This window comes from Bemisia tabaci, chromosome 4 (assembly GCF_918797505.1).
Source record: "Bemisia tabaci chromosome 4, PGI_BMITA_v3".
Classification (NCBI taxonomy): Eukaryota; Metazoa; Arthropoda; class Insecta; order Hemiptera; family Aleyrodidae; genus Bemisia; species Bemisia tabaci.
In genome coordinates this window covers 22,080,860-22,108,845 of record NC_092796.1, presented here as the reverse complement: position 1 = coordinate 22,108,845, position 27,986 = coordinate 22,080,860, and the positions used below count along the sequence as shown (strand labels likewise).

The window sequence follows — 27,986 nt, the reverse complement described above, 5'->3', positions numbered from 1 at the left end:
GTAAATCGCGCAGGGAGCCTCGGGACATGAGCTCTGCAGTAGGTATGTGATGTGGTATCACGCGAAAATGAAGGAAAATCTTAGTTTTTTATCGATCTCAAATTACTAACGTTTATGGATGCAAGCATTGTCCTCGCTGCTCGCATCGTTGAATTAATAAATCAATCGCGCAAATATTCGCATTCCGGAGCTTGGTAGATCTTCGTAATTTGTAGCCCCTTAAATGGAGATGTTGCATGTGTGAGGAATTTGCGATTTGAATGTTGATTCTTACGTAAAAGTCCGCGAAAAACACGATGGTGCCACTGGTTTTCGCTGAAATCAGCTCCCAAGCTCAAAAAAAGCTACTTATTCCGTTTTCAAACTTCGCATATTGAAATACATGGTCTAGCTACTTGGGAAAAATATTTGTAAAATTGCATTTGTTTCACTTAAAAATAAGTTGGTAGGTAAGGGCTGGTGGATATTAAAAAACTACAAAGTTAACTAAACAATCATTTTATATTGTTCCAAAGACAGAGTATTGATAGACATGTGGTTGCAGAATGGGCAAAATAACAAGACTTAAAAAAAATTGACAACCACTTGAGGAAGGTAAGTGCAATAGGTGTATCAGAAAGATGATAAACTTTCATTGCAGGATATAGGTTACATGAAATTTTGCAATGGATTGATGGTGGCTAGAATAATTTTTATACTAGGTATTTCTGCAGTTATAAACGTACTGACTAGTTTTTTTCATGGAAAAACTATTCTTTAAATCTATGTACAAGCTTGATAGATAACAACAAGGCTGCTCGACTATAAAACGCTCTCCAGTTCTACATTTAGTCATCATGACTGAAATTTCAATAGAAAATTACAAAAATAGAGGAGGTATTTTAATTTAAATCGAGGAGATTATCATGTCAACTACGTAATCATACAGGTTATCCATTATGTAAAAGAAAAAATAGGGCTAGGAAGTTGCTTATTTAATTTTGTATTGGTTAGTTGGTCAAGAAAAGACTAAGGTAAAGTGGATGGTGATAAATTGGGTTTGATAGTTTCCATTTTCGTTATGCCTGTACTTAGTGGAATTGCCAACAAGCTTTTGGAGGTGCCTTTCGATTATTGTCAATTCCACCCAACGCAGATACGACAAAAAAGGCACCTGACAAAGTTAACCAAACATATAATTCTACTCCACCAAGTCTTGTCCTGCCGAGTCAAAAAGAACAAAAGTTCAATGATAGACCTGCATATTTTAATCAAACTATGAATAATAAAAAAATGATGATCATTTAAGTAAAGGATAAAAAATAATTTAAAATTGAATGGACTTTTGAATTGGGCAGAACTCAGAAGAAGAGATAGAGTATTGGTTTCAGAGTTTTAAACGGTCACTAAAAATCATATTGCCACAAATGAGGTGGCCAAATTTTTCAGTGTCAACAGCGATGTACCATTTTCATTTTTACATACAAACTATACCCTAAAGACAAGGTATTAAATATTTTATTACACTCTAAAGGTCAACCAACTCATTGGACGTAAACACTTTTCATGATCCATTCTATCTCACTCAAAAATTACTTAATTTTAGGTATTCCCTAAGTTTTGAGGACAGTGCTTTTTTGAGAAACATGCGTTTTGCAAAAAATAAGACATCTATTGATATTACAAAATTAAACGCAGGCTTTAAAAGAATATCACCAGTTCCTTCAGCTACATCCTACAACTAACACTACTGGTTCCGAATAACTTAACAGATTGAAACGATGCAAAGTTCCTGTTGACACCTTGAATTTATGTATGATAAACTTTCACATATTTAGTGTACATCCTTCTTAACTGCACTTTGAATTAATCAACTTGTGAAATTGCAACTTGCAAATAAACTTATGAATAAAAAGCTAGGATAAGGTGAGGGACAGGATGTCTGTCATTGGCTTTATAATTAAGTAGAGGACCTTTTACAAAAAAAATTCTGAAATAAAACTTTTAAAATTTGGCACAAATTCAACAGCCTGTTTTCACTTGTAAACTTTTAATTTAAGTGGCTACTGAAAAAGAGGCGATGTCATGGGAAAAATAATAAAATGGGTGTCAAACAATAATTTAAAAATGGAGGAAAGAGAAACATGTCAAAAAGAGGAAAAAGCAACAAAAACAATAACAACGGAATTAAGTCATACAAAAAATGTTGGAATTAATTGTTCAAGAAATACTTTTAAGAGTGGTGGGGTGGTGGCACACAATATCCATTGCATAATTAGAACTATAATAGGTAATAAAAGAGGCTTTGCCTGGGAAAAGAAACCTTTTTACTTGGTCTTCCATACCAGAATAAATGTATATCATTGATATAATATACTTTAAGGCGCCTATATTAAATCTTCAAAAGAGCTGAACACCTGATTGTCAAATGCTCACTTAGCTTTTAAAAAGTAGGTACTAGAAACCGTAACATTTCAATTTCTTCTTCCTCCCTCTTTTTTTTCTTAGACGATCACGGCTTCTTTTACCCACCAAGCGAAAAAGAGTGAAAGAGAAGAAACAATTATGATTAAGAAAATTTTTGAGTCACGTTCAACAAACAATAAGATCAAATAGCCAAACTTTCTTGCAGATGTGCTGATTTACACAATCTTGATTGTTAGAGCGTCTTGGACTCATCGTTTTTTTGACTTTGTTCTTTGAAGAAATAAAAATAACAAAAAAAAAGTACATATCACCGTGAAACCTCACTCACAAAATGGTCAAATAAGTCAACTAGAAAAAGAAGGACAAACACAGGGGGAAAAGAGCTTATACAAATAGAAACAAGAAGTGAAAAATAAGGCATCCAGCTGGGACATGAGAGAGGGGAAAAGTGATGATTTGAATTACATTGCAAGTCACTGCCTTTCTGTTTCGTCACCTCACTCCTGAGCTTTTCTCTGATTTCACGAACTTGCTCAATTCACGAATTTTGTGAGAATGATTGACAAGCCGTTTCTCGAAGCTCTTCATTGTTACAGCCATTTCATCCAACTATAACAGAGAAATACGCACAATTGGTTATCAGTTATGAACAGGGAATATTATGTTTTTCAGAGAGGTAGAATTATGCCAGTTTCTTTGCAGGATGACTATTTTCTTGGATTTCAAAAATTCCCGGCATTCCATGACTTTTTATGACTTTTGAACATCAATTTTCATCTTTCATCACTTGCCATGACTTTTTTCAATTTTTCTTTCAGCATGACTTTTCATGAAAATGCTTTTCGGAAAATGTTTTCGGCACAAAACATCTTAAAATTTAAAATATTCAAAATTCGTTTTATTTTAAAATTTTGTACTATTTATATCAAATGAAATAAAATAAAAAAAATAAATATAAATACATAAAAAACCTAATAGAAAGGATAAATAAAGAGCATAAAAACAAAGAAGAAAAGAAACAAAGCAGCACTTGAAATCTTGCAACTAAGAAATGAGTGACTTACAAAGTGATTGTAGTCTTCTAGACGTATAATTTGCTGATGCTTATCATATAAATCCTTCATTTGCTTGCCAATGAGTAGTGCTAATATGCAAACAAACAAAATTATGAGCTGGAGGGAAGTTATACGACGTGAAAAGAACATCCCCTTATAGTAATCATCACTGAGGGGAAATGTAAACCACTTGAAGAACCTCGACCTACAACAGAAAATGAGACGGGAAAAAGTCAAAATTTAAGTAAGATGTGAAAATAAAAATTTCGCAAGTATTACTTAGGCGGTTTAAAAGTAATCACGTCATGCACTGAAACAATTTCAGACGAAAATCTTGGCCTGCCTAACGGTCGAAACAGCCATAACACTCGGATACAACTAATCTTACATTTTCTGTGAGGAGGAGGGTATCGCTCGTAAATGAGGGCGAATTATAAATCTTGTGACTACGGCCGCGTTCGCTGTAAAAACGGAGGAAGGCAGGTCTCGGATTTTGGAAAAAAGTGGGTGGTTGCGAAATATTTTCCTCTGGATTTTTCTTCCCTTGGTTTACTCTAAGAGCTATTCATACACTTTATATAACTTGGCAAGTTATATATGAGGATTATGAAAGCACATCAAAGAAAAGGGAGAAAAATGCAGAGAAAAATACTTCGCAACGATTTGCTTTTTTCCCAAAACCCGAGACCTACCTTTCTCCGTTGTACTTTAGGAATGAAAGCTATGCTGTCTCCTATGGAAAAACGCCGTATGAACCATTGGCTGTCGCCGAATTTCCTTTAATAAACAACGATTTCCTGGGAAATTTTGGAAAATTGTATTCCAATTTTTCGGAAAACTTTGTTCGCAATTAGATCTAAATCACCTGAAACTTCCAAAGAAAAATATTCATAACTTCCCTTAAAAATAGTACTTTATCAAGGGACATTCGGCAGTATCCGCATGTTCATAAGGCGTTTTTCCTTAGCGTGGCAGTATGTGTCTGTCAATTCATTGATAATTCCTCAAATGAAAGTAATAGGTCCTCCGGAAGCGTAGAAACATTCAGATTACAGCCAATCGGTGGATACAACTTGATTAACTTCTGTGTGAGGTTGGGTTGCATCGCAAAACTTGAAGGCGAACTGGCAGCGATTTCGTTTCCAAGTGATGTGGCTAGGCGCGACGCGGCGATCCAACCGTTACGCTGCAAGTACCACCGTCATCCTTATTCCGCGATGAGGAGGATTTGTGGTTTAGGGATGAAAACTGTGCTGCCTTGCTAAGTAAAAACGCCGTAAATGATCATTATGACTTATTTTATCGCGGAATAAACCTCCGGCATTCTCCGGATTTAGATCAAATTCCGAGCGAACTTAACTAAAACACCGAAAAGAAAACATTCAAAGTCTGTCCAGGAAATCTGTGTTAAATCAAAGGAAAGTCTACGACACACACTGGACCGAGTAAATAGGAGAGGTCGGACAAAATCTGGAAGATTTGTAAGCTTAAATTTTCGAAAATATGAAACACAAAAGATTACGAGTAGTCTAATTGGTTTTTTCGTGAAAATTCCTTTCATAAACATCCCTTGAAATAGAATTTCCGACAAAAGTAACATCATTTGAAATTTTAGCCATAAATTTCATGTCTGGCCTCTTCTATGAGCTGGTTCCACTGTGCGACACTCGGAGATTTATTCACGCAAACTGACATATTGGTTATTAAAAAAAAAAAAAAAAAAAAAAAAAAAAAAAAAAAAAAAACCTTGCTTATAATCTACAAAAGGCATATCGAAGCGCTCGTAAGCGGAGCTGAAAGCTCGAGATCCGGCATTACTTCCACAGCCCGAAAAGTTTCACAGAATTTCAATTGGTTAAAAAAAAATAAGCAATATCCCCTCCCGGGGGGTGGTTGCCCGGGCTCATCCTGAAATTAGGGACGGACGGCGAAAGCGGCCCAGTTTAAGTTAGTTGCTGAGCTCGGAGATTTAAATCACGGAATTTATGAGAACACGATCGCATGACTATAAATTAATAGCGGGCTGCCATTAAACTTATCTCCAGCTGGGCTCAGCCTCGCCTCCTGCAGCTGGGCGACTCACCCCGACTCCGCGTTGGGCTCCCTGTACCGGCAGGGCGCGGGCGCCGGGTGGAAGGTTGAAGGTGGAAGCGCCACGCCGAGCTTCGAAAGGGGGCAGGGGCCCCTCCCCCCGCGGCACCCCCCCCCCGCCACCTCGCCTTAGGCGTCACTTGCTCAAATGACTGTAGCACCTTCGGAATTTCACCTTTGAGAGGTGGTTTATTCCTGCTTTCGAGTGTTATGACTCGCGAAAACTGGGGGCGCATTGCCGTGCTAAGGAGGAACGCCGTATCAACATTCCAGAGTTGCCGAATTTCCTCAGATAAAAGTATCATTTTTGAGGAAAGTTAAGAGTATTTTCTCTTGAAATTTGCAGATGATTTAGATCTGGCTGCGGATGAAACTATCTGAAAAATCTGAGGAAAAATATTCACGAATTTCCCTGTAAATTCGTATTTTATCGAAGGAAATTTGGCAGCGCCTGAAGGGTCATACGGCGTTGTTCCTTGGCACGACAGCGCAGGGGTGGCGAAACCTCCGAGGTGGGAACTGACGTGCCGGCCGAGTTGCCCCTTCTCGTGGTGAAGCCGTCGTTCCTCTGACGTAAGAGCGTGTTTCCATTTCCACACGAGCCTAGCAAAGCATGGAGCTATACGGAAAACCGGGCTCATGTGGAAATCAAGATACGCCCTTGTTACGTTAGAGGGGCGACGAAGGTGTCGAGGGTAGAGTGCTGCCGTGCTATGGAAAAACGCCGTATTAGCCTTCAGGCGCTATCAAATCTCCCTCGATAAGAGTTTTGTTTTTCTGGAAAGTTTGGGTATATTTTTCCTTTAAATTTTCGAGCACTTTAGTTTAAAAAGTGATTATTAATGAAGAATTAGAAGAAAAATGTTCATTATTTTACCCAGTAAATTGGCTTTTTCGCAAGAAATGTGGCAACATCTGAGGGCTTATACGGTGTTTTTCCTTAGAACGGTAGAATAGAAAAAACGTATTAATATTCGAACGTTACCGAATTTGCCCAAAAAATTCTACATACTTAAAGAGACTTATTCGAGTCTTAAAGATTAATTATGTTATGTATCTTTTAAATTTTCTTGTGTGCTTATATGATTAATTTGCGAATTAAATTCTCCGAAGAATTGGAAGAAACATATCCGCAAGTTTCCTGGAAATGCGTACTTTATCAAATGAAATTTGGCAGCATCTGGGGGCTCATACGGCGTTCTTCCAAAGTATACGGCAGAATAATATGATTGGTTTAAAACTTAAACGATAGAACAAATGCCGCGGGAGGAGAGAGGGGCTTCAGAGCATGATATGGAGGCAAAGAAAATGCGGATTCTACTTATCTTTGAAAATCCTCAGTTAGATGTTTAAAGAGTTTCAGGTATTTTAAGACGAAATTGGAACTTTTTGTAGAGTAATGTTTTAGAGAGGAGTAATCGTCACTTCGAAATGAACTATCGAATAATTTGTCGCGAAAAAGTTTGAAGGTCTCGTGGAGCTGTGACACAAATCTGTAGGAGAATATGTCTGCACTTACTATTAGTTCGATATGGATCAGGATAAATAAGCTGAGATAACCTACTTGGGTATTCGCACGGCGAAAAATTACGTAAATATACACATTTCTGGTAAAAGATTTTGAAAAATTTTAGTTTTTTGTACTCGAAGTTTTAAACGGTTACAATATTTCATCGAGAATGACTCATAAGTTACCCGGAAACTGATTCCCAAAAATACTATCATGCGTTTTTCACAGGCGTGATTCAGGAGGCTACATAAAAATGGACTGTAAAAATAACTCGGTGCTGTGCAACGATTCCAGAATGCATTGCGCAGTGATCTATTTCCCTTGTGGTTGAAAATTCCTCCGGGTATCAGAGACGTACAAATGATTGATGTGCTAGGCAGCGTACGAAAATGACGGCCGAGGTCATGATGGGAGGGGATGAGGATGACGCTCATGCGACAGGCTACGCGTCATTTTGAATTTCGCGCGCATCGCGAGATTTCCCGCTCGCCGCGAGGTGAATTTGGCGGGAAAACATGGATACTCGAGAGGAATGAACTGATAAAGCAATCACTTCTGCTCGCTTGAGAATGATAACATCTGCGAGTGATAGGCAGTGAAATTATGAGGCATCTAATGATCATTAAACAAAAATAATGCAACTACCGAAGACATATACGAGATCTAAGTAGGAGGGAATTAGAACATCATCGGAGAACATCATCTATACTAAACGTGTTTCAGTCACGGTTCTAAAGCAAGTAAAATAGTATTAGAAAAACCGTTAAGCTTAACAGCAAAAATGGAAGAATGAGAGCATGATTTCCGGAATTTTATGGAAAATCCAGAACATATTGAAACATTTTCAGAGTTACATTTATTGAGAGAAAAATAATTTCAACTCTAGCTACATTTCCTGGAGCTTCATACCGCTGCTGTTAAGTTTTAAATGCTCTTTCATGTTCTCTTTGAAAAATAATGTATAAAGGCTGTTTTTGGAAGAAGCGTAGCATCTAGCCTCTGATTGACACACAGAGGTACTCTTTATTGGAGATTTTTCAGCGTTTCAATATGATCGCAAAATGAGACGCGAAGACTCGGAGAAAAATTTTAAATTTTTGATATGAAAAAGAGCACATGAGCGCAGTAAGGCTTACATTTTGTTGGCTGCACTTGGCCGTACTAGGTCAATTCAGCATGTCCTTTATATTCGACTAAACCAAAAGTTATTCTAGAGTAAATATGTCAGTAGGTTGAGCTTTTCATGCAATATGCACCTAGGGCGCAGTTTTGAAAAGTTTCAGTTGCGTCAGTCGCAGAATCGTGTTTCGATGTTCGCAGAAATCAGCTATAGATTAGCAAAGAATGATACGATGTGCCCAAACATTAAGTTTCCATTTTCAATATTAACGAAGATATTGCCTTTCAAAAACCACGGAGTATGACAGCATCCACCGCGGTTATACGTACATAAAACGAGTGCTTTCAATGATTTGTTGAAGTAAAAAGCACGAAATATATAAGAACAAATTCTGTATTTTGAAGATCATTAAATTTTGCATGGGACCACCTTAATATTTGCGAAACACTAATCATTTTTTCATTTAGTGCATAATTTGACATAATTGTACATAATTTAACTAAATGACAATGATTCATAAAGGGCGTACAAGCGTTTGAGCCTATCACAACGATGCGAAGACGCGACACATGCGTGGAGCACGTATTGGCGCCTACAAGGCTGCAGGGATACTTCACGCATTGCGCGCACGCACCGTGGTGTACGCGCAATGCGGGAGGTATCCTTGTAGTGTACACGCAATGCGTGAAGTATCCTTGCAGTCTTGTAGGCGCTAATGCTGGCCGCACTGTGCTGGGCTCTAATATTCAAACCTGCGGAGTCAATATTTTTCGACTCATGATTTTGGAATGTTTGTACTTTCTGTATGGATGATTGTCATTTGAAATGATAAAAACATTATGAACGTAAAATCGTACGTAATTTTCCACGGTTTCTACTTTAATCCAACATTCAAACTCCCTGTGTTGTTTCTATATGTATTTTCCCTGTATTTTCCCTGATGGATTTTATAAAATACCTCTTTACAATTCATTCGTCACAGAAGTGTAACACAATCACACTGTCTCTAGGTTCTGCATGTTACCCGACAACTTCTTAAAAAGGCAACCTCTGCCTTTTCAATTTCTTGTCTAACTTCACTACCGTACAGTCCTCTCGTAAAAGACTACTGGGCTCAATAATGTTCAAAAGGCTAAAATTTTAGAGTCAACGTCAAATGCCCTCCGTTTTCCCCGCTAGGGAAAACCCTGCATGACTCTTGATTTTAATGATTCTCGCTGACTATCTTCGACTTACTCTGCTCCATGCAATGCCGTTAAAAAATGCAATAAGGCGCTTCTTTCTGGGAGCTTTCGAGAGAGGCGGAATATGACAACCCTGGCACGGGCTTTTATCGTGAGCGAACAGAAAAAAAACTTTTAAGTGTTGATGAGAGCGGGCAGGTGAACGGTGGGGGGCGTGAGTTTTTACCTATGCCCCCCCCCTCCCCCCAGGAGCGCAGGGGGTTTACCAGGGAGGAATTGATTGATTCCAAGATTATTTATAGTAACCCTGGAGCCCCGGTTGCCAGCCCGATAGCAGCCCGCCGGGCGCTATTGGCGCTAAACGATATAAATCGATTTATTTTCATTGGTAGCACGGGAAAAAGTTGGATCGTTGTTATTGTTTGGACCCGATTTCATCCAAGGCAGATCCCCCATAGTGACGTCATGGCTGGTAGCGTCTCAAAGGCGCTCCACAGAGAAGGCGGGCATACGTGCCCGACTTGGCAACATTGTTGAAAGGTTCGAGGTTCGAGACTTGAAGTCTCATAAAGTTCCACTGTGTGTTCCACTTACACCTCCGAGCTCTCCATTTCAATTTAATTTGCAACTAACTTTTCACGATCCTTTGTTTTTCCCCTCGGTTTTCTTCGCCTACTTTTTCATCACTCGGGCACTTTATTCCGGTCTTTAGTTAAAATAAGAGAGGCGGAGAGGTATAAAAAAAAGGAGGAAATGGGTCGTAGGCACGAGCAGGGGTAATTTGAGGGACACGTTGCAGGTGATCTGCATCATTGGCAATTACCAGGCCTCCGCGGTGCATGGAGGACTGCGGAAATATTTACGTCCGGTCTCGTTTTGAGAGCTGTTTTCCAAGCTCTACTAGGTATGAGTCGTCTCAGTATAGCAAATAATGAGCCGCCGAAGCTTCCATTTCGATGGTGGCTCACGGCTTAGTGTCATAAAAATTCGCGATAAATCGAGGGTAAATCCAACCGAAGATCCACAAAAAGTTGTGACCGTTCAGAGGGGAAGAGACAATAGTCCAGAGAGGCAAAATTTTCGGGTTTTTTCTTTTTCTTTTTCTTTCTTTCTTTACACATTAAGTCACAAAATTTCATTTTAAGATTTCGAAAGAAACGTCTCTTTATGGTCCTCAAGAATACTTCGTGCGGATTAAGGAACTTCACTTTTTCGCCATTCATTGGCACAAAAGTGAAGTTCCTTAGTCCGCATAAAAAATCTGGCAATGACTTACTCAAGAAACAACACGTGTAACACTGAACACACATGTGTCTCCCCGTATAGGCAGGTGCCTTAATGTTTGCAGAACATGATTGCAATGATGAAACAATGATGATGCAATGATGCAATGATGATGAACATGATTGCAAGAACAAAATGATTGCAAAACGTAGTCCAATTATACCTAAATAGGTTTCTTAATAGTTTCTCCCCGTATAGATAAGTGCCTTAATGTTGGATGTTTGTAATGGTTCTTGATTGCAAAACGTAGTCCAATTGTATCTAGGAACGCTTTTTCAGTCCTAATAAGTATGTTTTCAAGACACTCTTTTGAGTTTTCGGTATCAATGACTCAATTTTGAGTTTGGTGAAGTGGGATCCTTTTCCCCGTGGATGGTCACGATTCCCTCTAAAATGTCAGAGGAAATTGGTCCATTAACATTACACGAAACTTCCTGACTCCTCAACTTTTTGTTTCATAAGTTAGACCTACACTGAAAATCCAGCTTTAGCGTTGGGACCTACATCGTAGAGTTGAGCCCTGAAACACTGTAAGTCGAATCCTGCCAACTACACGCAGTGGTGATTCCATCGGTTTCCTCGTAATATTTCCTTCCAGAGATACCCCTTAAAATTTAAAATGTGACGGAATGAACAAAAACATTGTCAGTTTTAGTCAAACATTTCACGTCCGACCTTTCTAATTGACTCGATCCACTGTGCGGCTGTGGGGTAGGTCATTGAAGGTACTTCAGGGCTCAGCCCTACAGGCTGTGAGGTTCAGCCATTAAAATGAATTCAAGGATTTGTCTGCTTGTGTGAGTATAAGTTGCTACTGATTTGAGTGCAGTGATGGTTTTGGTAGAGTTTTGCGGTGAATTTAGCGCAGAAAACAATTGAAAGACTGGAAAACCCCAGAGTTAACCGAAGGCTCGGGTTATTTTGTGCTTTACTTCCCATATTAACACGAAATTGTGGTTACTTTTTTTTACTGAGTAGGCATTCCGATGGCAAAACTTAGCGTATCTAGATTGTGACGCGACGTTTCAAAATTTCCAAACATGTTTTATTCACATCAAATGGAAAACGAATCATAAAAACGACGTAGAGTTTATAAGGAATAAAATTTCATGGAATGACAAAATAATTTGATACGATGATGTGAGTTTCAGTTTTTCTTGAAAATGTAACATGCGCGGAAATTTTGAAACGTTACAACCGAAATATTTACGTGTTTTTGAAGTTGAGCGATCGAGATAACAGATGCAAGGTTTTTTCCAGTTGCTATTCGAGGAAAACACATTGTTTACATTGACCTTGGATCCGATCGCGGAATGACAATATTTTCGCGCAGCAACTCATACAATACTGCCGAGCTCCGAAAACGCCGTATGAACGTCCGGATATTGCAACATTTTTTCCGGATGAAACATTCATTTCTGAGGAAATTTATGAATATTTTTCCTTGGAATTTCCAGATACTTGGACATCAAATTGCGAATGAAATTTTCTGAAAAAATGACGAAAAGATATACGTAAGTTTCTCTAAAAATTCGAGTTATGCCGAAGATATTTGGCACGCCTGAAGGGTCATATACGACGTTTTTCTTTAGCACGGCAGAATAGCCCACTTCGGTTACCTCATCCATGCTTCCGAAGCGGATGTTGATAAACAATACTCTGCCGTGCTGAGGAAGAACGCCATATGAGCCACCAGGCATTGCCAAATTTCCTTAAACAAATCACAAATTTTCAGGTAAGTTAGTAAATACTTCTCTTCCGACTGTTCAGAGGATTTCGTTCGTAATGAGCAGGGTTGCCACAGAATTTAGAAAATGAAATTCCCTGACATTTCCCTGATTTCATTTCGCTGGCACATTTTGGTAAAATTCCTTGACAATTGAAGATGTGAAGGATGGTTAAGGAGGCATAATTGAAAATAGTTTTCAGGCAAAATTTGTTGTTCGAAACCTCAAACCCGTTCTAGAAAGCGGAAGAAGGTGATTTAACAAATTCTTCCTGACATTTCCCGGTTTTCCCTGACTTTAAAATTCCCTGACATTTCCCGGTTTTCCCTGACTGTGGCAACCCTGAATTAGGTCTAAAAAGTCTGAAAATTTCAAGGGGAAAAATATTGTTCAAAAATAAATATGTTCTAAGAGGAAACTTGGCAACATTCGAATACTCATGTGGCGTTTTTACTTGGCACGGCAGTAATGAGGATGCCTACCGTTGGCGTAACACGCGCGGGTGGAGTACACGTTTACTGCCCGTTCCACCCCATTGAACGTCGCCTCTCTTACATGAGGCGTATCTCTATCTCCACACGAATCATGGATAACATAGAGTTACACGGGGCACGGAGGTCAAGTGGAAATTAAGATACGTCTTTACATCAGAAGAACGACTTAATGACTGAATATCCGGTGCTCCCTGATCATATCGAATAGATAGAATTAGGACCAAATTCTGGACCTGATGGGACGCGATCGTCACAACTCAATCCTCCTACGGCCTACACCCGTTCACTGGCTGACACGAAGCTTATTTATTTCATGCTTTAAAACAGTCAAAATGGTCGAAACTTCCAGTAATCAATATAGCTGTTCCAAACCAAAATCACAAAATATCGAGACATTTTTGAGGAGTTCTAATCCATGGTGTCCAGCAATCCTCAAAAAAAAAAAATCCCTGATATTTCCCAGATTTCCCGAACAACGGCCAAAAAATCAAGAAAAATTAAAATTCCCTGACGACGGAAAATAAAGACAAAAAGGAAAAATATTCCTAATTTTTCGACACGTTCGAACTGATTAGATGTACGTGAGTAAGAATTTTTTCACGTTTTAGGACTGGAACGTAATGTAATAAATATAGTAAAATATATGATGCCTAAACTCAAGCGAGATATTCTTGACCAGTTTTTAAAATTTAAATGACATCAGCAGAAATTCTGGTAGGAATTTTGGTAGAATTCTCCGCAAGAGTAAAATTCGCGAAACATTTTCCGAAAACTCCGTTTTCCGATTTTCTGACGTTTCACTGACACGAAAATTGCTTGCAAAATAAAATTCCCTGACGTGCCAAATTTTTGCGGATTCCCTGACGTTTTCTTTGATTTCCCTGACACCAAAATAAATTCCCCGACATTTCTCGGTTTTTCCGGTCGCTAGACACCCTATCCTAAATCGGACGGACCTATGGGGAGAATCAGCCAAACTACGCCATAATTTAGTTCCATATTTTATGTTTTTAACAAAAAAACTAAGTAACATTCTGACCTAAAATTTGGTGAGGTTCTTCGTAATCGAAGGGGAAATTCAAAGAAAGTTTCAAAAAATTATGTTCACTAGTTAACGATCAAAAAAGTAAAACACAAAAGGAAATTAGGTAGGATAGGATTTTTTGCTGATAACGGTCCCATAAATTGCACTTTTTTTAACGTTGTCACCTGAGGAAGGTAGTAAATAATTAGGGTACAGTTTTGACAAAGTTTCAAGTGCATTAAATGAGAAGATTCGGAAGAAGGTAAAGTGTGTAATTGCCAATAAAGTCAGGCGAGAAATTTCCACATGAATATTCTCCATTCTATTTTTGTATGTACCTATTCTTAATTTGATGATTTCTTTTTTCAATTTGATTATAAACTCTAAGCGCCCTATCTTCGTGGAATAACAAAGTATGAGTGACAATGAGTGACAAATGTTTGTTATAAGCGGAAAAAATTGAAAACGTTTCGGACTTACAATGGCTAGGCCTGGCTGCAACTACTTGTGTTCTCGGGATATTCGTTTAGCATGAATAGTCAGGGGGCATACGTAACAAAACATATGTCCCGTGTGCAGATTCGTGAAGGCATATTGTGTGATACATCAATCTCTTCGTTTTGATGTCTAGAAAAAGAAAATCGATGATGGCCATCTCAAATTTCATACAAACCCCCCCAAATTCAAGATGGCGGCCAAAATGGCGGTTTTGGGGTAAAAAAATTTAAAGTTTGCAAATACGTCGTGTCGGGTGTCGTTTCTTATGTATTTTTGATCGTAGAATCCGAATTTTCAGTCAAAAGTTAGCCCAAAGGTCATTTTTAGGCCAAAATCCAAGATGGCGTCCAAAAATACCTCTTACGGGTACTAATTTGCCTACTCGGGTCTACATGCATTGTGAGGTATCAATTATTAGGTTTTCAGGGTCGTAGAGTCCGAAAATGAGGTCCATTTTCCGCTGCGGCTCTCAAGAAGCCCTAAAATCAAAGATGGCGCCCAAAATGGCCGCCGGTCTTGCGGATGAAACTGCCATTTAAGGCAGCTATAACAAACAATACGTTCAAAATTAAGTTTCTTGGGTCAAGAAGTTCGAATAGGAGATCAGATGTTTACTCCTACAAAAAATTAAGCCTCCGAATCGAAAATCGCTGCCGACATTGTTGCCAGTTAAAGGCGCAGACCGGTAAATGACTGATATTAAGAGATTTGCCGAAGGAGGGGTTTCGATAAGGGCCGTTGTTGGGCCCATACCCTGAAATTCTTCAATTTCACGATTGTTTGCTCATTTAAAGTCTAAAGTTTGCGGAATGTATCATGATTTGGTCATTTCCGGTCTATTTAGGGGTCTAATACCGGCCTAAACATGAGACTAAAGGCCGATTTTGGCGAAAAATGCGGGTTTTTTTACATTCGACGTGACGCTGTTTCTTAACGATCCCATCATCGGAGGAGATTGTTGTCCTTCAAGTACGTTCATTAAGGATGTAAGATAGTCACTTTGCCCAATTTTCGTTGATGGCAAACCTTGCGCTCAGAGTTAAAACGATCTTCTTAGAATTTTCTTGTTTTTCATCATTATTTAAAATGGCATAAAAAGGGCGACTCATCTTAAACCAGAAATAGATTCATTGGTGGAAAATGTACGCAGCTGGTCATAACTGTCCTCCAAAAAATTAATGGATTAAAGCCTCCCCCCCCCCCAAAAAAAAGGAAAACCTGTGTTGCCATATTTTATTGCCTAACATCACAGAAAACCGCGTGATTATTTCAGTATTTGGAGGCTGTTCTTCGTAGAGCACATTTAGCAAAGCTCAAAACCCTTGATTTTTCATACGTTACGATCGCATGATTAGTGATTATATAAATGCAATGGAGATGTTGCATGTGTGAGGAATTTGCAATTTGACTATGGATTCTTATGTAGAAGTTCGCGAGAAACTCGATGGTGCCAATGGCTTTCTCTGAAATCAACTTCCAAGCTCAAAAAAAGCTCTTAAGTTGAGACCAAAATGGAGGGGATATCCCGCGCTATCCTGAGAGTCCACCTGTACATCAAGACAAACTCTCCATGCAAAGATAGGGAGCAAATACATTAGCAAGGTTGCTGTGTTTTCTGTTGTGGAGTCCCCAAATAAAGTGGTAGCCCTGTGAATGTACTTGCTCCTTATCTTTGCATAGAGAGTGTGTCTTGATTTAGGGGTGGACTCTCAGGATAGTGTGGGATATCCCCTCCATTTCGGGCTCAACTTGAGACCTTTTTTTGAGCTTGGGAGTTGATTTCAGAGAAAACCAGTGGCACCATCGTGTTTCTCCCGAACTTTTACGTAAGAATCAACAGTCAAATCGCAAATTCCTCACATATGCGAAATCTCCATTATCCATCATTATTTTGTTTATTACATGTAAGTATCTGTAGAGGTTCCCATCGTGGCGCGGCATTCGCACATATCATCGGTAAAAATCGAGAAAAATCCTAGTTGGCCGAGGATTTCAGCCACTTTCTCGGAATATGCGCATTTTGAAATAAATATGTAAGACTCGAATTACAGTATTCAGAGATGCAAGTAGATTATATTTTGTGTTAGTGATAATTGCTTTAAAATTTTGGGCTTGTAGGTGGCCTATTATCTTACGAATTTTGTACACGATATTTACAAACGAAGGTGCAACTTTGAATCATTGACCGTGATCTGAGATCCGAAAAAAAAGTAAGCCATGTGTCAGAATCACGAGTGCTTAATGCTGATTTTTCACCACCCTGACAATCCCTGCCCCCCGCCATTCTTATTGCCTGCGATCGATCAGAATTCTGCTACCTAAAAATAATTTGAAACCCTGGTTTTCCTCACTTCTGCCCAGCCACCCAACAGCTTCCTCATCAGTCCAAAATCAAGGGTTTTGAGCTTTGCTAAATGTGCTCTACGAAGAACAGCCTCCAAATTACTGAAATAATCACGCGGTTTTCTGTGATGTTAGGCAATAAAATATGCCAACGCAGGTTTTCCTTTTTTTTTTGGGGGGGGGGGGGAGGCTTTAATCCATTAATTTTTTGGAGGACAGTTATGACCAGCTGCGTACATTTTCCACCAATGAATCTATTTCTGGTTTAAGATGAGTCGCCCTTTTTATGCCATTTTAAATAATGATGAAAAACAAGAAAATTCTAAGAAGATCGTTTTAACTCTGAGCGCAAGGTTTGCCATCAACGAAAATTGGGCAAAGTGACTATCTTACATCCTTAATGAACGTACTTGAAGGACAACAATCTCCTCCGATGATGGGATCGTTAAGAAACAGCGTCACGTCGAATGTAAAAAAACCCGCATTTTTCGCCAAAATCGGCCTTTAGTCTCATGTTTAGGCCGGTATTAGACCCCTAAATAGACCGGAAATGACCAAATCATGATACATTCCGCAAACTTTAGACTTTAAATGAGCAAACAATCGTGAAATTGAAGAATTTCAGGGTATGGGCCCAACAACGGCCCTTATCGAAACCCCTCCTTCGGCAAATCTCTTAATATCAGTCATTTACCGGTCTGCGCCTTTAACTGGCAACAATGTCGGCAGCGATTTTCGATTCGGAGGCTTAATTTTTTGTAGGAGTAAACATCTGATCTCCTATTCGAACTTCTTGACCCAAGAAACTTAATTTTGAACGTATTGTTTGTTATAGCTGCCTTAAATGGCAGTTTCATCCGCAAGACCGGCGGCCATTTTGGGCGCCATCTTTGATTTTAGGGCTTCTTGAGAGCCGCAGCGGAAAATGGACCTCATTTTCGGACTCTACGACCCTGAAAACCTAATAATTGATACCTCACAATGCATGTAGACCCGAGTAGGCAAATTAGTACCCGTAAGAGGTATTTTTGGACGCCATCTTGGATTTTGGCCTAAAAATGACCTTTGGGCTAACTTTTGACTGAAAATTCGGATTCTACGATCAAAAATACATAAGAAACGACACCCGACACGACGTATTTGCAAACTTTAAATTTTTTTACCCCAAAACCGCCATTTTGGCCGCCATCTTGAATTTGGGGGGGTTTGTATGAAATTTGAGATGGCCATCATCGATTTTCTTTTTCTAGACATCAAAACGAAGAGATTGATGTATCACACAATATGCCTTCACGAATCTGCACACGGGATTAGGTATGCCCCCTGACTAGAACAAACGATTCGCGGCATGAATAGTCTCTATTCAATTTATATATTTAATTTACTTACAATTTTTTTTCAATTTGATTAAATACTCCAGCCGCCGCATTTTTGTGTAACGAAGGCGTGTGTAAATACAACGCGTGACACATTCTGTTGCCTATTACAAGCGGAAATGGACTGCATTTTGCAATTTGGAACTATAAATTCTGGCTTCTCTGGAAAAACACTTATGTGCATAAGGAAACTAATGGCACATACGTTGTTTTTAAACCGGGCTAGAATTTTTAGTTCCAAATTGCAAAATGCAGTCCAAATGATCGAAGGCGCTACGGTTTTTTCAATGGCTAGGTTTGGATACAACTATTCGTGTTCTCGGGATGTTAGTGTTGCATATACAAAAGATTGCGGGCGCTGTGGTTCTCTTCAGCGTAACGTATGGCTGCGGTTGTTAGTTCTTAAGGGTTTCCTAGGTTGCATTTACAATCGTGTTCACCATGAAATCCTCGAAATTCGGATAAGTCGTGAAGCAACATAGCAACGTTACAAAATTGAGCGAATGGCGGAAATAATATTGGTAGTAATTTGGGGGGTTATGCAATGGCTTTGTGGAAATATTTTTGGTGGAAAATTTTCACACAATTTTTTTTCATTTGGCGACGCTACCGTGATGCAACACGGCTCATTGGAACTCTGAGGATTTCATGGTATACATTCTTAACATTCAAACATGGTAAATGGAACATGGAAAACCCTTAAGAACTAATAACCGCAGCCATACGTTGCGCTCATGAGAACCAGAGCGCCTGCAATCTTTTGTATATGCAACACGGACATCCCGAGAACACGAAAAGTTGCATCCAAACCTGGCCATTGAAAAAACCGGAGCGCCTTCGATCATTTCCGCTTGTAATAACAGAATGTGTCATAAATTGCATTCATACGTCGTCGTTGCACGTAAATACGGCGGTTTGAGTATTTAATCAAATGAAAAAAAATGTAAGTAAATTAAGTAAATATATAAATTGAATGGAGATTATTCATGCCACGATTTTTCACCTAACTTTATCAGCAATTACGCACTTTGTACCGATTCTTCAGAATCCTCTCATTGAATTTGCTTGGAAATGTGAAAAAATCGTATCCTGTGGTATTCAATAACTTCTGTATATGGCAGCGTTGCCAAAAAGTCAAATTTGCGGGAATCAGCAAAAAAGAGCGGAATCACAACCTGACGTGATCATTGCTATTTGCAGGGTGAAAGGTTTTTTGGATTTAAAAATTTTCTGACTTTTCAGCTATTTGGAACAAAAATTTTCAGCGTTTTCAGTCATGGCTGATAAAAATTATAATCACAAACATATCTGAGTGCATAGTATCTTGATAGAGAGCATTCCAATGTCGCTAACCTTGCAAACATAAACGATCATCTAAACTAGTTTCACCTCTACTCCCAATAAACTATGAATTCAAGACGAAAATTACCGTCGCAAAGTTTACTTTTTGCAAAGAATGTACCTAAGTTGCACAATCCCAGCAACATTGAAATGCTCTTAGTTCCTTTTTGCAAAATGCGATCCAATTGGTTGTTGCTGCAAAAAAATAGTTTCCCACAACCTGCTATACAATGCTCCAGTGACCATGTAAGTTGGCCCGAGCACTAACTTTTCGGGAAGAAAGCCTTTCCCCTACCTGGTTTCTCACTTAATATCCGCCCGAGTTTCGCATATCTTCCGTTTCTCCTCATCGCAGCTTCCATCAAACCGCAATTGCCCGGAAACTAGGACCGCACATCTTATCTGATAAAATCGTTCGCCCTTTAGACCGATTCTGGGGGGTTAGGCTAGACTAGTCGATGAGTCAACTGTTGATCTAATTTCATTACGTGAACGTAGAAGAAAAACGGGGTAAAAAATCACTAATGTGTGATCAATTTTCAAGGACAATTCTGTAATTTCTCCTACGATTTTAAATAGATTAAAACGCGTAATATCCAAAATCTAAGCTCAGATTCGGATTCCTCGTGAAAAACTGATGCGATTTCATGCATCAAATTTTAGAATAGCGTGAAGGAAAGAGGTTTAATGACGTAAAAAAACACTAATGTGTGATCAATTTTCAAGGACAATTCTGTAATTTCTCCTACGATTTTAAATAGATTAAAACGCGTAATATCGAAAATCTAAGCTCAGATTCGGATTCCTCGTGAAAAACTGATGCGATTTCATGCATCAAATTTTAGAATAGCGTGAAGGAAAGAGGTTTAATGACGTAAAAAAACACTAATGTGTGATCAATTTTCAAGGACAATTCTGTAATTTCTCCTACGATTTTAAATAGATTAAAACGCGTAATATCGAAAATCTAAGCTCAGATTCGGATTCCTCGTGAAAAACTGATGCGATTTCATGCATCAAATTTTAGAATAGCGTGAAGGAAAGAGGTTTAATGACGTAAAAAAACACTAATGTGTGATCAATTTTCAAGGACAATTCTGTAATTTCTCCTACGATTTTAAATAGATTAAAACGCGTAATATCGAATATCTAAGCTCAGATTCGGATTCCTCGTGAAAAATTGCTGAGATTTCATGTATCATATGTTAAAATAGCGTGAAGAAAAAAGGTTTAACGACGCGTATAGATTCTGTCTTTGAACTACGCCGCCCAGACACGCCGCCGCGCCGGTCGCCCGAGATGCAACCGGACGGTGAGGCGCCGGCGCTAGCTAAGCGTTCGGTTTCGTCCCGAGGAATTCCTCACGATAAATTCTTATTCTTCCTCCTCCGCTGACCCACTGAGCACTACCCATGTTGCCACGTTGGATTCATATGCTCGAATCAGTATGTCTACGTTACGTCTCTTTCCTTCACGCTATGCTCGGGTATGATACATGAAATTGTATCAATTTTTAACGAGGAATCCGAATCTGAACTTCGATTTTGGGTATCACGCGTTTTAAGTAAAATTTTCAACTTCAAAAATCCGAAATGACTGACGTGGCTTAAAATGCCATCTCGGCTCCTGTTCGATAGATTTTCCTGAAATTCGGTGTCAGGGTATGATACATGAAATCGCATCGATTTTTTACGAGGAATCCGAATCTGAGCTTCGATTTTGGGGATCACGCGTTTTAAATCAAAATCTGTCAAAATTCAAAAATTCGAAAATCTGAAATGGCTTAAAATGCTATCTCGGCCCCTGTTCGATGGATTTTTCTGAAATTCGGTGTCAGGAGGTATTTTTCGACGGGAAACTCGAATTTTTAGTCCATTTTTTAAAATTCTCAAATTCAAGATGGCGGACGTGGGCTAAAATGCTATCTCGGTTTCTGTTTGTTCGAGTCTTGTGAAACGCGGTATCACACGGTATTTTTCAACGGAAAACTCGAATTTTTAGTCAATTTTTTAAAATTCTCAACTCCAAAATGTTGGATGTGGCCTAAAATGAGCCCCGGTTCTGGCCTCCGTTTCTGTTCGTTAGAGCTTTGTGAACCGCGGGATCAGGGGTACTTTTCGACGGGAAACTCGAATTTTTAGTCGATTTTTGAAAATTCTCAAATCCAAGATGGCGGACGTGGCCTAAAATGCTATGTCGGCTCCTGTTCGATGGATTTTTTTGAAACTCGGTGTCTGAGGGTATTTTTCGACCGGAAACTCGAATTTTTACTATGTTTAAAAATTCTCAAATCCAAGATGGCGGACGTGGCCTAAAATGCTATGTCGGCTCCTGTTCGATGGATTTATGGCGCCCCCTTACTACATGCCTACTCTTGTATTTCTGTACAGCCGCAAATTTAGGGTCAAGGGGCGCCTGACCGTCTATGGACCAGGTGGAGTTTTTGTCCTGAAAATTTACCTTTAGACGGCAATTCTCTTTATATTTTGTCTATGGTTTTTATGCCCCCCCCCCCTTTCTCGCGGACTCTCTTTTCACTTTTCTTGCCTCCTTTTTCCTTCCATTTCCCCCTTCTTCCTTGCTTTCACTGCCCAACCTTGTTTCCTTTTCCTTTTTTCCCCTTGTCCTTTCTTCCCTTTTTTTCCTTTTCCTTTTCCCCCTTTTTTCCCTCTCTTCTTCTTTCGTGGCGCCCCCCAAAGGCTGGCGCCCGTGTGCGCCGCACGCCCTAAGTCCGGGCCTGTTGATAGTGAGGAAATTCAATGTTTGGACTAAAGGAAAATATTTCTGCTACAAAATCGGGAATAGAGAATTACACTTGGCTCCAATGCACATGCATCAGTGCAACTTAGGAGGTTACCAGTTAGCAAGATCGAGCTCCATCGCCGATTCTAGCGGTGGACGGTGCCAAAGCGGAATCGCTTATCCACATAGAGGAGCGGCAGTGTAGCTAGAGATATTCACCCGTTTGAATGTGGATACCCCTCGTCGGACTCGGAGTCCAGGCGCCGCTACTCGCGGCATCCGGAGCGGCTTTGTAGCACTGACGCAAGCGGCCCACGCGCGGCGTCACGCAGCGCGTTCCTAGCGGCAGTTCTGACTGATAATGAAATTTATTCGGGGTTTTTATTTCTTCTACAAAACATCGGATCTTCAGGAAATAGATCTACATCTCAAGAGAATATAATTAAATTTTGAGGCTAAAAAGCTCAAAAATAAAATGTCAAAAATACCTCTGAAAAAATTTCACAATCCATGAAATTTTTTCTTGCAGGTATATTTTTCACTTTATTCCTCAGTTTTTTAGCTTCAAAATTTCAGAAATCAGGCACTCTAGAGATGTAGATGTACTTCCTGTGGATCCGATTTTTTTAAAAGTAACCCCAAAAGAAAACTTATAGTAAAGACCTACACTTATAATGTACTTATATCAAAGTGTTTTCGATAGGTACACAAAACACCAAGTCAAAGTTATTAACCAAAGTTATTTTCCATATTACCTCGAAAATCTATTTTTCTAGGAGACAAATTGCCTCTTGGATGAATTCGATTTGTCGCTAATAAAACTTTTTATATTGAAATACTAATTAAATGTGATGGCAGGAACGTTAACAGAAATTCTCATAATTCTTTCCCCTATGGCTAACTAGATTTATTCTCAACAATGTAACAAAGGAGAACATTTAAAGTCAAGAAAAAAAGAAGAAAAGAAAAAAACTCAGATGTATACCAACAAAGATATTTTATTACCATTATATCATTCCAAATAGACTCGTTTCTAAATTTAAGATGTACATTGATGATGTACAAGATGATCTTTTCTCTAGGGCAAACTAGAGATTTAAGAGAAAATTTTATTACCTAGTTCAGTTTTTTCATTAATTAAAAAAGTTTATTTATGGAACACATTGCACAAGTAATAAGCATAATTTGTATGAAAAAAAGAAATTCTGGAGACTAGCCATATCTGAAAACATTGGTTTTGGTAACTTATTATTCTTCTACAACCCTGTTGATAAGAGTCTCCTCTCGGAATCGGCACTATTAAGTAGATGTAAGAATTATTATCGATAAAATTGGAAAGCGGACGAAAGAACAGTATTAATGACTTTAGCCGTATTTGATGGAGCCTCAACATACGTCCAGAATAGGATGCTGCAAATACTTTCTATCAAATCTCATCGAAGCTGACAATGAATCTTCACCACTTTCTCAAGGAAAATATAACTTTTGCCACTTTATCATCAGATGTCGTTCCAAGGATATATCCTTCATTCCTCACAAAGACATTGAAAGACATTCAACTCCATATATTGTTGAAAATCCTGACATCGAAGGATGCATGTCATTGAAAATCCTAAAACATGTCGTTAGGAATTCTAGGATGATGAATGACATTAAACGGCGCATGTCATTGGTCATCCTACGATTATGAATGACACATGTCATTCGTCATCCTAGGATAATCAATGACACTGAAAGACACATGTAGCTGGTAGCACAAAGGGAGCATGTTTGCCATAGAGAACCCTACAAAGATGAATGAAGTTTGATGTAGAAAATGTATACCAAGGTATTGATTGATGCGCCACATCTAGTCCGCATAACGCATACTCCAGTAAGTAAATCTTCATTAGTCACCGGTGTAAAGTATCGTGAGATTTTGACTGCGAGACCCTCAGTTTTGGGGGGATGGAGGTACACAATGTCTTTAATTTAAGCTTAATAAGTTATAATAATAAATCATGACATTCAGATCCACTTAAATGATGCCGACAAATACAGCTAGATCACTAAAAAGTATGACAGAAAATATTCAAGGCTTTGAACTACATAAAATCAAAATTTTCGGGTAATATACAGCACAAATATGTAACTCAGACTTGAGAGGGCATCAAACTTGCTGAGATGATGTTTCATGATGAGCATCAAAAGAAACTGCTTTCTACAGTTTATCAAAGTCCTTCTGTGTTGAAAGAGTATGCGTTAAGAAATTATATAAAAAAAGACTCACCAAATATAAAGTTCTTCTTTAAAACTTAAATTCCGAACAGTTTGGTTTTACCTACTGATTCAGATATTTAGGCATTTCCAACACTGAACTTAAGTACACTTTTCTTCTTCGTTTGAAAAAATTAATATCTGGACAAATCAAACTTAGAAAGTCACTGTTTATGATTATTTAAGTTGCCTACACTAAATCTTCCTTGATATCAATGTTGTTTGAAGCAGGCACTAAATGATGAATTTTGAGGTGATTTGATTTTGCTGCCAACTCTCTACCAATGATTGCTCAGATACAGGATGGGCAATCAGATCATAGAATATTAGCCGCTTGGAAATTCCAGAATACTTGGAAATAAATCTGAGTGCAGATGCTCGTCTGGAGTGAGGCCACTGAAAAATAGATGAAGAAAATGACATTACACATTAGCTTCACACCTAATAAACCCAACTTATGTTTAGTTCTTATACATTTACTCTGTTAAACGAATCAGCGATTGTTATCATTTAAATATTGAATACTTCAGAACCAACGCATAAAAGTTCTGTGAAAATCACAATTTCATTTCCGTTGACTTCTGAGAGACTCCGCAACCCCTTGAGGTATGTTATTGTGAACAAATACTCCACACCTCACAAGGACCACCCAGCGGATGAAACCAAAATCAATTACTCATTGAGTTCAGCTTATCTCATCCGAGATAGGTTACAATGGACAAGGACAATTCCAACCCTCAGCACAGATGAAAGTACCTAGCGGAGAAGAAGTGAGATGCAGTCTGAAACTCATTGATTAAGTATATACGTCGACAACTCATAAGCAAGCTCACTGCTCGAGTGCTTACACGAGTCTACAAGTTATAAGCCAGTGGTACCTTGCATTATAGCCAAGTAAGATTCGAATAGACTACAATCACGAGAATTTTGGCTTATTAAGCTGAATTGTGTTCTTGCCGCATTAGTAGTTCAACGTCTGGAGGACAACTGAGGATGATCAGCTGTCCTGCACTTTCGCAAGGAAATATGTTGAATTCAAACAAACAGAGCATGGTACAAAGTGGTAGGGAGGTTAGCTCTGAAAAGGAAAACTAACTTTCGTCCCTCAGCGAAATAACTAACTAAGAGATAAATACTTCGGCTTTGTTTCTTGCACGAGCGGCAGAATTAAACACCGGTAAGGAAAATGAAAACGCAATAAAAACATGGGGAAAATACTTACTTTAACAAGTGGACTTTACAATCAATTCCATGAGCGCTCACGACTTAAATAAAATAACAACAACAACTGAATCCTGAATTCCTGAATCACAACTAACAACAACTTGCCTGTTGAAGGACGCGCGGCGCGCGCATTAAGACTCCTGCATTTCTCCGCAACTCCAAACGCACTACACACGCGGCTAGATGCGCTCGCCTGGACTCGTTCCCGACTCATTTTCGTTCAACCGCTAGAGACGGTGGATGAACACCGTGAGAAGCGCGCTTATCACAACTCAGCCTCCAATCTGCCGCTAGAGACTGTGGACGGAGACTGTAAGGAGCGCGCTTAGCAATGCCATCTTCAATCTACTGCTACATTTTGTGGATAACGCGAGTATTGGAGCGAGCTCCTGTACGGGCTAATGGATCCAAATGACGGAGCTCAATCTTGCTAACTGGGTAATTACTTCATATTCACTTGTGCTGATTTTATTGTGCCGAAGAGTAAACAAAGGCAGCAAATTGGACATAGACTTAATGGTTACTATCAAGTTGACATTAGTGTGCATACCCTCATTAGGTTTCGCTCATCTTGTGTTAAGACCAAAGTCAAGACTTGTCTTCATCAAGACTCATCTGTGGTGCCAGCTGAGTGCATGTAAGTAAAATGCATTGTTAAACCCATCAAGGTGTCAGTCAGTCCCAGAAGAGCATTGTTAAACTACAGAAGAACAACTCACTATCTGCCAGGAGTGACCAATAATTACCCATCGAGTTGCTTAGCGATCCAAAGAGCCCTAAGGACTGCTAAATTGCTGGCCATCCAAAGACATTGAATCAAGTAGACTGTGCGCGTGGCTCAAGCGCTCGAAGAGACTGCAGAGAGGCAATGGAGAATTCATGCCCGCGCTCGGTTTGTCACAAATATCTCGTTTAGAGCCCATTTTCAGACAAAATTCCTAAGAAGACAAGTTTTAGAACACACAATTTTACACCCGAAGAGCACTGTTTCATTTTTCGGAACCAATTAATAACCGATGAAAAAAGCCTCACAATTCGACAAAAATTCACTGGAGTCACTACTGCGCATGTGCGCAACTGGGACACACGAGCTCATCGATGCTGGTCGGTACCACCACTCATCGGCATGCAAATTTTTAAAAGTTCTCTCGCCTTCCGTAACACAGGATGCACGGTCTACGTGATTCAATGTTTTTGTGGCCATCCCACTCCGTACATTTTCTGACACCATCAACAATTTGCAGGCCGAAAATGCCATCGGAATGTTTGTGTTATAGTCTCTTCTGATATATAGCCATTCAAATTACAACATTTTACTCCGCTAAGATTAACAGCATATCGTGGTGAATTGTTTAGCGAGGACCCTTCAAGCCTGATCAGAGACGGAAATGATTCTTAAGAAATGATTGGCCAGCTCTAGGGCCTCAGACGATGAACCTTTCTATCGGCCCTCTGGCCAAGGACAATTTAGACTCTCACTGTTTTAGCTCTGGCAATTAATATCATTTAAATCGTTTCCAAATTAAAACTCGTTGAAAACAGATGCAGTTCCTGATAATCAATCAGATGTTCTATCTTTCCACTATTATAGCGAGAATTCCTAACCTCAGTCAAGGAAACGGCTGCACCAAACATAAAAATATTAATTTGATGCTGAAGTTTAATACAGACAGCTTCCTTTAAACTTCGAAGACGATTATATAAAGATGCACTTACCAAAAAATTAACTGTCGATGTATGTAAGTACCTAAGACATCAGCAAGGAATAGACGTTGATTGCAAAATCAGGAGAATAGGCACGGGATTCTCTAATCACTGATGAAATGAACATTGCATTTACTATTTTAGTACAGTGATGGACATAATATCACAAAATGAGATTGAATGCTTCAAAAAAGTGAACAATCACAGTATTAGAGAGATAAATTATAAAAAATGCCCCGAGAACTTCAAGTCGGATAGCGAATTCGTTTTTGATAAAAAACAAAACAAACAAACGAAAACAAATGGCGCTAATGTCAGCTGATAACAAAGCCAAGGACTGCCAACTTTGAGAGCGAAAGCTACGCGAGTAAAAGGGTTCCTACGTTACATTTATTCAAGATTTTCATGCAAAATTAAGTAGAGCCTCCCTAAGATTATTAAATAATATTTTCCAAAAAAAAAATGCATTAATAAGGGTGTACGTATCATTAATCTAGTCTGCCGATATTGCACGTTTTGTTTTCGTGAGATTGTAAGACTGCAGTACCGATTTCCGTTTCCGTCGCTGGGCGCTATGCGCTCAATCATTTCCGGTCCGGTACTCCGA

At 39.1% G+C, this 27,986-nt stretch overlaps 2 long non-coding RNA genes across 2 annotated transcripts; both read right to left on the bottom strand.

The window, feature by feature from the left end:
- Positions 1-482: 482 nt before the first annotated feature.
- On the bottom strand, positions 483-27,673 carry LOC109037124 (uncharacterized). Its single transcript, XR_002009436.2, has 3 exons — positions 27,392-27,673; positions 3,471-3,666; positions 483-3,015 (listed from the first exon to the last, which is right to left on the bottom strand). It is a non-coding gene; the product is annotated as an uncharacterized lncRNA (long non-coding RNA).
- On the bottom strand, positions 23,177-27,381 carry LOC140224451 (uncharacterized). Its single transcript, XR_011899728.1, has 2 exons — positions 25,674-27,381; positions 23,177-24,847 (listed from the first exon to the last, which is right to left on the bottom strand). It is a non-coding gene; the product is annotated as an uncharacterized lncRNA (long non-coding RNA).
- Positions 27,674-27,986: the final 313 nt, after the last annotated feature.